Below are 9,428 nucleotides of genomic sequence, written 5' to 3' on the forward strand. Positions count from 1 at the left end.
AGACCCTGTGATTCATCCAGTGCAACAGGGGGGACTATGCAGCTGTCTCTTACGGGGGTCAAGCCTGCAGTCTTGGCATTATCAGCACCGTGCTTGAACCAACTGAGCGTAAGGGGAGCTATGGTGTGGGCAGTAGGGCAGGCCAGGTAAGGGGCACATAGCAGAGGCAGTTGGTGACTCTGCAATGTGCCAGCTCCAGCCCCACACCTGAGGAATTGCGGTGCCCGCCACGCCCCCTGGGATGTGCGCTAGCCATGCCCCTGGATGTACACTGCTCCCAGTGCCGGAACAGGTAGCTCCACCGGTGGCCCTTGGGTGAGTGGCTGCTGTTGCTGAATAATGCTAGGTTGGCTCTGAAGACCTCCCTCATCTATGATCTGATTGTGGATGAGGAGGTTGATCTGGTCTGTATCACTGAGCTCTGGGTGGGTGAGCAAGAATGAGTTGGTCTCACCCAACTGGGGACTCAGTGCAGCAATAGGGCAGACTTCAGGGTCGGGGAAGGGGGGCTGCTGTAGCCTGCATAGATTCCGTCTCTCTCTCCAGGCTCTCTGTCCAGTTGAGGAGGGGTCTAGATGGTTTGTTCTTGGCATTGGGCAACTGGCACAGATTAGGGATTCTGCTGGTTTACCACCTAGCAGGCTGCCTGCCTGAGCTGACAGAGCTGGTTTTGGAAGCGGTGTTGAGGACTCAGACTGCTGTTTCTGGTGGACATCAACATCCATGTTGAGGCGCCTGGCTCTGGGGTGGCTCAGGACTTCATGACTGCCATGACAACCCAGCATGTCATCAGCCCAATGCATGTGGCAGGCCACACTCTGGACCTTGTTTCCTCAACTAGGATAGGAAGAAGGTGATCTGAAAGTGGGGCATCTAGACATCAGTCTCTTGCTATGGCCAGATCACTTCCTGTTGAGATTTAGGGCTTATACTTACTTGGCTTTCCTCCGCTCTTTCCAGACATAGGTAAAGGTAAATGGACCCCTGACCGTTAGGTCCAGTCGCAGACGATTCTGGGGTTGCGGCGCTCATCTCGCTTTACTGGCCGAGGGAGCTGGTGTACAGCTCATGTGGCCAGCATGACTAAGCCACTTCTGGTGAACCAGAGCAGCGCATGGAAACGCCGTTTACCTTCCCGCCAGAGCAGTACCTATTTATCTACTTGCACTTTGATGTGCTTTCGAACTGCTAGGTGGGCAGGAGCTGGGACCAAGCAATGGGAGCTCACCCCGTCATGGGGATTTGAACCGCTGACCTTTTGATCAGTGAGCCCTAGACTCAGTGGTTTAGACCACAGCGCCACTTGTGTCCCATGACATGGATTGCACTTAAAAGCTCTGTGTCAGATAATAGTTTTCCAGAGAACTAAATGTTCTCTTAGGCATCAGTCCTGTCCCAGGAGTATACACATACATTTATTTTTTCCTATGGTCTTATTTGGCCAAACAGGTGCAGCAGGTTTCTGATGCAATAACAAAACCTGAAAAACCTTTTTGACCAGCAATGAAAGTGAAATTTGATTCCTCTTTTAAGCTGCCTCCATCCCTTTAGAAATGTTAATATATATCTTCAAACTTAGTGTAGGCATGGCTGGGCAAATACTGAGAAAATGATAATAGGGAGAAAATGACCCACACAGCACTTAAATCTCTCAGCTGTGTTAATGGATTTTGCGGATAGCAGTTCAAAGCAACTCTTGCTATAGGATGTTTGGTAAGTTTTATTAAGCAGAGAAATTTCATAGATGTTGATGAGCAGAAGAGAGGATGGCTGCTGGCAGATGCAGCCAAGAGTTGCTTGGCCCCTTCAAATGTGTATTTAAACATCAACCTAGAAATAAATGATGGATTTTCAAAGACAGTTCTGTCATGCAGAAATTTCCCAGTCCCCAGGAGAAACGTCCTGCCTCATTCCTGGTACAGTCCAGTGGGGACACTACAGATGTTGCTGCATTGTAAACAAAACAAATTAATTAAAGGAAAATTAGAACATCGGCACATTCATAATTGGCTAATCCACCAGCCCCTAATATAATTAATTATGTTAATGCAGGTGGCAGCTGCCATGGAAGGAAATACGCTGCTGACGAATGCTGCCGGCAGAGCATGGGGTGTCAGAGGGGAGCCATCGCTCCTGGGTAGGGGGCTAACTGGAAGGGCCTGTCTCTTGTGCAGCTCCTGCTCCACCCAACAGAGCTTGAGCAGGAGACATTCCCATGAGTCTTTTCTTCTTTGCTCAGACAGGGAAACAGAAGACACCTTCCCGTGAGGCAGGTGGAAACAACAAAAACCGGAAGAACGTAGGAAGCTGCCTGATGCTGAGTCTGGCTGCACTGGTCCATCTAGCTCAGTACTGTCTGCGCTGACTGGCAGTAGCTCCTCAGGCTTTTCCCACCCTGCCTGGAGGTGCCAGGAACCGAGCTTGGGATTTGCATGCAAAGCAGATGCCCTACTGCTGACCTGTAGCCCTTCCCCTTAAGAGTCCAGTTGCACCTTAAAGGCTAATAGATTTCCATAGAGCAGCACTCTTCCCCAGGCTGGTGGTGCTTTCTGGATGTTTTGGATGACAGCTCCCATCAGTCCCTACATTGCAGGGGGCTGGACTAGATGGCTGGACTAGGGTTGGAGATCCCTTCCAACTCTACAATTCTATTGTTCTATTGTTCTATGTTCTGGAGGGCACCACCAGCCTGGAGAAGGCTATCTTGTAGCCTAAGCTTTCATGACACGTGATCCTCAGGATTTAGTGCACAGGCCCAGATCCCATTCCTGGGCTGCATGCGCAGAAACAATCTGCAAGTGGATTCATAATGGGAGTGGGGACAGGAGACCATTTGGATGTTCCGCCAAGCGGACTCCCAAATCCTGGAGAAATAATCAGCAACCAAGTGGAGATGGCCATGAACGTGGCATGAGAGAAGAAGAGGAAGAGTTTGGATTTGATATCCCGCTTTATCACTACCCGAAGGAGTCTCAAAGCAGCTAACATTCTCCTTTCCCTTCCTCCCCCACAACAAACACTCTGTGAGGTGAGTGGGGCTGAGAGACTTCAGAGAAGTGTGACTAGCCCAAGGTCACCCAGCAGCTGCATGTGGAGGAGCAGAGACATGAACCCGGTTCCCCAGATTACGAGTCCACCGCTCTTAGCCACTACACCACACTGGCATGTGGAAGGGTAGAAACTTGCTGGAGCATTCTGGCTAGGCTGAAATTCAGCCCCACTCTCGAAAACTACTTCACATTCCCAGTGCAGAGCAGCAGGGGGCAGCAAAGCTCCAGCGAAGCCTCTGGCAGCTGCATCATGTCATGGCAGCCACACAGAGAGAGCAGGCTGATTGTGTAAGTAGTGAGACTACAACATGAAAACAAACCTTTTAATGTGTATCAGCCAAGACACCACCCCCAAACACCCCCCTCTCCCTGCTTCAAAGCTCAGAATGTAACGCAGAGGGGCCGTCTTTTAGAAGAGTGAAACATTTGCAGCCTGGCAACCGTAGAATCATAGAACCGTAGAGTTCTATGGAAGGGACCGCAAGGGCCATCTAGTCCAACCCCCTGCAATGCAGAAATCACAGCTAAAGAATCCCCGACAGATGGCCATCCAGCCTCTGTTTAAAAACCTTTCGAGGAATGAGAGTCCACAACCTTCTGATGTAGTCCATTCAACTGTTGGAACAGCACTTACTATCAGAAAAGAGACGTGGGTAGCGCTGTGGTCGAAACCACTGAGCCTCTTGGGCTTTCCGATCGGAAGGTCAGCGGTTTGAATCCGCACAATGGGGTGAGCTCCCATTGTTTGGTCCCAGCTCCTGCCCACCTAGCAGTTTGAAAGCACACCAGTGCAAGTAGATAGATAGGTACTGCTGTGGCCGGAAGGTAAACAGCGTTTCAATGCACTCTGGTTTCTGTCACGGTGTCCCGTTGCACCAGAAGCGGTTTAGTCATGCTGGCCACATGACCCGGAAAGCTGTCTATGGACAAACGCCAGCTCCATCGGCCTGAAAGCGAGATGAGTACCGCAACCCCATAGTCCATGGGTAGGCCAGATGCGGCCCAATCGCCTTCTAAATCCAGCCTGCGGACGGTCCGGGAATCAGCGTGTTCTTACATGAGTAGAATGTGTCCTTTTATTTAAAATGCATCTCTGGGTTATTTGTGGGGCATAGGAATTTGTTCATTATTTCCCCCCCCCCCCCAAAAAAATATAGTCTGGCACCCAGCAAGGTCTGAGGGACTGGCCCCCTGCTGAAAAAGTTTGCTGACTCCTGCCATAGTCGCCTTTGACAGGGGTCTTTTACCACCAGAAAGTTCCTCCTAATGTTTTGTCAGAATCTCCTTTCTTATTTGCATCCATTGCTTTGGGTCACACCCTCTGGAGCAGCACAGAACAAGTTTGCTCCATCTTCCATGTGACAGCCCTTTAGATGTGATTGCAAAGAGGACATAAGCCATGCGCTGGCTAGGGCTGGTGGGAGTGGTTGCTACCCCAAACAGAACCAGGCTGTAGATGTGTGACATAAGGAATTGTTTGATTCCGGGTGACTTGAGCTCAAAGAGCCTTGCCCAGCCTTTTCTGACCTGGGTGCTCTCCAGATGTTTCTTACTATTAACTCACACCAGTCCCAGCCAGCACATGGGAGGTGCAGCCCCAAACACCTGGAGGGGACCCAGGCTGGGAGGGCTGCCTTAGATCATTACAGTGAGAAGTGATGGAGAAGCAAGTCTGCCTAGAAGCTCATGCCCCCCTCCAAGTTGTGGGGTGGGGTGAGAGAGACAACTTCAGCTATCCCAGAGCTTACCTCTAGTGTTCCAGAGCATAAGTGCTTCTGAGAGTTGTTAGGAGACACCTATTCCCCTCATATGGGATGTGGGTGGCGCTGTGGGTTAAACCACAGAGCCTAGGGCTTGCCGATCGGAAGGTTGGCGGTTCAAATCCCCACGACGGGGTGAGCTCCCATTACCTGGTCCCTGCTCCTGCCAACCTAGCAGTTCAAAGGCACCTCAAAGTGCAAGTAGATAAATAGGAACCGCTCTGGCGGGAAGGTAAACAGTGTTTCCGTGCGCTGCTCTGGTTCGCCAGAAGCGGCTTAGTCATGCTGGCCAAATGACCCGGAAGCTGTACACTGGCTCCCTCGGCCAATAAAGCGAGATGAGCTCCGCAACCCCAGAGTCGGCCACGACTGGACCTAATGGTCAGGGGTCCCTTTACCTTTACCAATTCCCCTCATGGAGTTACAATTTCCAGAGTTTTCTGGGAAAAGGAACTGGCTGTTAAACTACTCTGCCAACTGTAGCTCTGTGAGGGGAATAAAGGTCTCACAACGACTCTCGTCACCCTACAATTTTCAGAATTCTTTGCGGGAAGCCATGACTGTTTAAAGTGGCATGATACTGCTTTAAATGTATAGTGCAGATGGGGAGCAAAACTAGAATGAGCTGGATCCTGCCTGTTGTTTGCTCTGGCGCCACCTATTGTTGAGCTCCTTGCTTCTCACCCCACCAGTCCCAATGGGCACCAGCCACAACTGCCAGCGACAGGCATTTATATGGAGCAATGAAGACATGACTGCATGCGCTCTATGTATGCAGCTATTACAGAGTAGATCATTTACTCTCCGCCTACTTAAATTCCCAGGGAAGGACCTCTGAATGGTATTTGGCCTATTTACTGGCTGGCATGAACAGAATAATAACATAATCAGTTGCTAGATTTCTTTTTTCTGCTGCTGCAAGAACGGGTAAAAGGATTTTGTTAATATAATTATATCTTGGTTAGCTTCTGTGCTTTATTTATATAAGTACCATATATTTTAACTCAGCGTATGTTACTAATGGCATGGTTTTGGAGTTTTAATTTGTTTTACTGGGTCTGTGACCTTATAATAACATGTGCTTGTTGTTATTTGTCTAAAGATTTGTGTATTAAAAAAAACAAACCCTGCTCTTACACCAAAATAAAAGGCTGCTAGAGCAGCTTATAAATCTCTCACAAAATAAAAATAAAAATGCAGTATCATCCCCCAGACTTACTGAAAAGGTATGATACTAAAGGAAAATAAATTAGGAGGGAGGAGGAAACAAGCAAACCCAGGTAGGTTCAAGTTCTTAGTTACAAGTGGGGTAGAAAACTCAAGGAGAGGGGACAGCAAATGTTGCTGGTGCAGTGGCAATGGGTCTTGTCAGCAGAGGGATGATTTTGCCTTTGTCACATCCCATTCCTCCAACCCGCCTTCCAAGTTGCCAAATGGCAGTGCTACTTGCCAAGCAGAGCTATGCATGGACGGTGCTGCTGGAACTCTGCGCTGTGCACTCTCCTCCTGATCCATCCTGTCGCTGCTGAAAAAGCCTGCACAAAATCCATTCCTGCCCTCTAATGCCCTATTACGCCACGCAGAGCCACGGCCAATTCGAAACACTTAATTAACAGACAATTGAAGTCGTCTCTCTCTCCCCTTCTCTCTTTCTCTTTTCCCACCCTCCTTTCTCTCCTTCCCGGCCACTTTTGCTCTGCAAAGCTTGGAGGAAATTCTTCCTGGGATTGTGATGGAGAAGAGACTAGTCAATAAATCTCCCGGTCTGTGCAAACGTGATCAGAATAATCCTGATGCTCAGGCAAGAAGTGTCTGCTGAGCACCCCCAAACTCAACAGGAATGCTGTTCACTGGTCCAATTCCCAGGGAATTACCCTCTCTCCTGGGTGAGATGGATTCCCCCTGACCCCCGCCAGAGACTGAGTCCCATGGAATCTCCCTGCCTCCCTCAAGGCTAGCCTTTGCCAACCTGGTGCCCTCCATAAATTTTGGACTACAACTTCCAGGAGTCCCAGCCAGCTGTGGCTCATGGGAGTTGTAGTTCCAATGTATCAGAAAGGCACCAGGTTGGTGAAGGCAGCTTCAGGCACTCCCCAGCCTAACACTTTGGACCAACTCAGTGCATCAGAGAGAAACTCATTCCTTTCAGCCTGAAATCTCTCCCGGACTCTGAATGGCAAGGCAGTGCATCACTGGATTTAGCCAAGAGGCGAGTTTGGGTCTTACAGCTGTGTCTGGTTTTATCTGGACAATTGTCAGTTTGGTTGCCACCTTATTGTGCCTTCAATAGCAGCCTGACAGGCATTATTTCACTGGTGGTCTTCCTTGGAGAAGAGTGGCAGGGAAAACCTCTTCTTGAATTCCTCTGGTTTGGGCTGTTAAAGGCACAGGGGGAGGGCCAGTAAGGGAGGAGAAAGGACTAGTCATGTTTCCTCTTTAAAGTGAGAATCATGATTTCTGCAGCTGTTAGAGCTGCCTGAGGGTCCCATTCTATTCTGTCAGTGGCCAGGACCAGAGCAACAACATGTAAATGTTCCCTTTGTGCAGTAGGCTACTTTCTCCATACACTCACACCCCACTCTCCATCTTCCATTGATAAAAGCAAGGGACTTTAAGAAGAATAAACATTAAAGGGTTGAAGGCAGAACAAAAAGCATGTTCTAATTGTTTGAACCAAGAAAGTTTTAAACCATCAAGGGAGTTCTGAGTGCTAAGAATTTTAATTTTTTTAATTCTCTGTTTTCCCGACGAAAGCGTTGCCTTGAAATTGAAATGGTGCTACTTCATATTTCCTCTGTGGGAAAGGAATGTGTTTTGATAAGAGAGAACACTGTGAAGATCCTAAGGTGGAGATGGGAGATTGAAGGTCTTAAGGTGGAGACGGACTTGTGAATAAGGTGAAGAATGTTTAGTATGGCAAATATACATTGCTGGACATTCCATTCACTGTTGGCATGCTTTAGCAATTGTTTGATGAGCAAATAAAAGTTATTAGAGCAGAGATTGATGTAATGGTGAATGAAAGCGGACCAGAGAAGGATGAAATGGAAAATGGAATTAAAGAGGGCACAGGGACTTCAGAGAACAATATAAACAGGAAGTGAAATGCTATAAAAGCAAAGGGCATGATCAGAGTTCAAGGGCACTTCCCAGCCAAGCAAGAACACTCAGGGAGGGTGCAAAGCAGGGCTGGTGAGGGGTGTGGCCTAGGGAGAAGGGACGTGGCTGGGAGGGGTCTGAGGGTGAGGTGGAGAGGCCTGGAGGACTTCTCCATAGATCTCTTGCACTGAACAAAAACCTTTTCTCAATGAATACCTCACACTCTGAATGCAGCCTTGACTTTATAGCCACCTCTGCCTGTATACACATTCCTTAGACGAAGGGAGGGTAGATGAGTCATGTTCCAGGCATTTAGCCTTGGACTGTTTCTAAGCCACCCAGTGCAGCTGGGGTGCTAACGCTAAGCAGAATCCAGACATAGGGGGTGGGCAGTTCAAGACATTGCCCAAGAACTTAGTGCAGTTTCACTCATTTTTCCAAATTACACCAACAAAAACCACCCTATGCTGGAAGCCATCATACCCCGTGTCCTGAACCACAAGGTATCCGGCAACAAGTCCTACACAGTCCAGCAGGCCAACAGGGCCAGAGAGGCCAGGTTCCCACCTCTGCAGTCAATCCAGGGGTTGAGGCACTTGGAAGTCAATCCCACACCAAAGAGCTCCCTGGAACATCCAAGCCATGGTCTAACCATCATGGGCAGTTGAGCAGACCCAGCACCTCCCACTGCTCCCTACAGCTCAGAGCCCACTGTGTTTGTGGAGACAAGGGTCCCTCTGGCTCTGGTGATGGGTCCTGCTGCTCTGGTTCCTGTGCACTGACCGCCACACGGGCATAGCTAACGGGGGCAGCTGTGCCCCCAAATCAAGTAAATACAGCGGTGCCTCGCAAGATGAAATTAATCTGTTCCGCGAGTCTCTTCGTCTTGCGGTTTTTTCGTCTTGCGAAGCACGGCTATTAGCGGCTTAGCGGCTATTAGCGGCTTAGTGGCTTAGCGGCTTTAAGAAAAAGGAAACAAACTCGCAAGAACTCACAAGACGTTTCATCTTGCGAAGCAAGCCCATAGGGAAATTCGTATTGCGGAATGACTAAAAAAATGGAAAACTCTTTCGTCTTGCGCGTTTTTTGTCTTGCGAGGCATTCGTCTTGCGAGGTATCACTGTAAAGAAAAATACTTAACTAACTGATCACAAATAACTCGGTTCTGCTCCCACAGCATAAAACCTGCCCCCATAGAATAAATCCTGACTATGCCCATGGACCCCCATCCCCTCACCAGCTTCCATCACCCTGTGAGTATTTCCTACAGCACCCACTCCTTCCCCTTCCCCAGTTTGCCCCAGTGTGTCCCAGTCCTGCTACAACCCTCACCAGGACCCCCTTCCTCCTCCCTGTGGCCCTGCCAGTTCATGACACCCAACAAGTGAGCAGGGGAGGTGACTGCTGGAAATAAGTTGGGTTTGTGCTTTGCTTCATTTGCTATTTAACACATTTACTTACCTCAGATACGTTTGCAGGAACTTGAAGCCCAGCTGGGGAGGGCAGGAAATTAAAAAGG

At 49.1% G+C, this 9,428-nt stretch overlaps 1 long non-coding RNA gene across 1 annotated transcript; it reads right to left on the reverse strand.

The window, feature by feature from the left end:
- Positions 1-1,702: 1,702 nt before the first annotated feature.
- Positions 1,703-3,409, reverse strand: LOC309346595. The gene is made up of 2 exons (XR_014158703.1): positions 3,371-3,409; positions 1,703-1,947 (listed from the first exon to the last, which is right to left on the reverse strand). It is a non-coding gene; the product is annotated as an uncharacterized lncRNA (long non-coding RNA).
- Between the last annotated feature and the right edge of the window lie 6,019 nt (positions 3,410-9,428).

Source organism: Podarcis erhardii (assembly GCF_964252035.2).
Source record: "Podarcis erhardii genome assembly, chromosome: 7".
Classification (NCBI taxonomy): domain Eukaryota; kingdom Metazoa; phylum Chordata; class Lepidosauria; order Squamata; family Lacertidae; genus Podarcis; species Podarcis erhardii.